Genomic DNA, 2,285 nt, shown 5'->3' with positions numbered 1-2,285 from the left:
AATCAATAAAATTAATAAACTCAAGGTCAGATGGTGGGAGGGGGAGAGAGAGAGAAAGAGAGAGAGAGAAGGAGGAGGAAGAGGAGGAGGATGACGAGGATGAGGATGAGGAGGAGGACCTGGAGGAGGAGAGGAAGAGAAGGAAGAGGAGAAGGAGAAGAAGAAATTCCTAATACCAGGAATTAAAATTATGATTTCACTACAGATTCTACAAATGTTAAAAAGAAAACAAAAGCATAGTATGATAAACCTGAGGCAAATACAATTGACAAGTTAGTATGATAAACACACACACATACACCATCAAAAAGAAAAAACACTATCAATGCTCACACAAAAGAAAACATCATATAACCTGAAATAACCATAAGTCCACACTTTTATGCATTAAAATGTGCACTTTAAAATCTTCCCACAAGGAAAACTCCAGGTCCAGATGGCTTTATTACCCAACATTTAAGGAATAATTAGGATATCTTAAAGTTATGCTGCTGATGTTCCTGACTTGACTTTATATCATCTAGGTATGAAGCCAATTTTTCATTAAAATGCAAAAAAAGAGATAAATAATTAATATCGATTCTACACAAATTCTTCCAAAAAAGTGCAAAGGACAGAATATGTCTCAAACCATTCTAAGAAGCTGTTTTTACCCTGATACCACAATCAAAAATATTACAGGAGAAGAAAACTATAGACCAATATTTCTATAAGCATAGATACACACACACACACACACACACTCTCTCTCTCTTCTACAAATAAAATTCAACAATGTAAACAATAACACATCATGACCAAGTGGGGTACATGCCAGGAATTCAAGGTAGGTTTATAACTGGAAAATGAATGGATGCAATTCACCATATTTTTAATTAAAAAAGAACACCTGTATAAGCATCTATAATAGATACAGGAAAAGCACTTTCAAAAGTTCAATATCCATTCTAGTCACAACAAACTAGAATAGAAGAAACTTCTTCAATCTGGCAAGAGACCTCTACAAAACCCTTCTGTGTACATTGGGACTGGCTATGAAAGACAGAATGCTTTTCACCTAAGATGAAGAACAAGGGATAGATGTCACACTTACGATTTCATTTCACCATTTTTCTGGAGGATCTGGCAAATACAAGACAAGAGAAAGAAATAAAAGGTGTTAAGATTTGAAGAAAGAAGCAAACTGCCTTTATTTGTAGATAGCTAGCATGGTTGTCTATTGAATATCCATCTGTCTACATAAAAAGGTACTAGAATTAATAGAGTCTAACAAGGTTGCAGAGTGGAGGATTGTATTTATATTATCAGTAATCAATCAGAAATTAAAATTTAAAAACCATATCATTTACAATTGCACCAAAAATATGAAATAGGAAAAATGTAACGAAAGATGTTCAAGAATTATTCACTAAAATCCTCAAAACATGCTCAGAAAAAAATTTAAGCTCAAAAAATAGAAAAATGGTTTCTTTTTTTTCAGGTGGCCGGAAAGAGGATGGACATTCAGCAGAGCAAGTCTACCAGAAGCAGTCGACCATCTTTCAAAACAAGAATAGGGTCCTTCTGGGAGAAACTGGCAAGGAGAAGCTTCCCAGATATAACAAGAACATCGGTTTGGGCAATAAGACGCCCAAACAGGCTATCGAGGGCACCTACGTGGACAAGAAATGACCCTTCACTGGTAGCGTCTCCATCCCGGGCGCATTCTGGGTGGTGGCCAAGATGAAGATGCAGAGGACTATGTGCACTAATCCGCAAGTACATTGCTTCGAGAAGCGCCACAAGAATATGTCGGTGCACCTGTCCCCCTGCTTCAGCACCATGGGTAAGTGCCGGTCCCTGAGCAAGACAGTGCGCTTCAATGTGCTCAAGGTCACCAAGGCTACTGGCACCAAGAAGCAGTTCCAGAAGTTCTAAGCCTAATGGAACCCTGCTTGTTCCCGAAACGAAATAAACTTATTTTGTAGACAGAAAAAAAAATAGAAAAATGTATTCTTGGATCAGAAAACATAATACCACTACAATGCCCATTCTCCCTCAAATTGTTGCATATATTCATTGTAATCCCAATATGAACCGCCAAAGCGGAGGGGACTTTGCAGACACTGACAAACTCATTTTAAAATTCGGATGTACTAAATAGGAACAGCTACACTTGTGACTCACACAGGCAAGAACAGCTGAGGGTCCACAAAGAGTGAGGGTAATTCAATGGGAGAGAATAGTCCATCACCAAGGGATGTTGAGATAATTTGACACCTATATGATTAAAAAGGAATTCCAAT

The 2,285-nt window shown here is 37.6% G+C and overlaps 1 pseudogene; it reads left to right on the top strand.

Annotated features, from left to right (window-relative positions):
* Positions 1-810: 810 nt before the first annotated feature.
* On the top strand, positions 811-1,957 carry LOC109697713 (small ribosomal subunit protein uS17-like; annotated as a pseudogene).
* Positions 1,958-2,285: the final 328 nt, after the last annotated feature.

Source organism: Castor canadensis, chromosome 7 (assembly GCF_047511655.1).
Source record: "Castor canadensis chromosome 7, mCasCan1.hap1v2, whole genome shotgun sequence".
Taxonomy (NCBI): Eukaryota; Metazoa; Chordata; class Mammalia; order Rodentia; family Castoridae; genus Castor; species Castor canadensis.
Note: the sequence above shows the minus strand (reverse complement) of the source record. Positions and strands in the feature narration are given on the sequence as shown.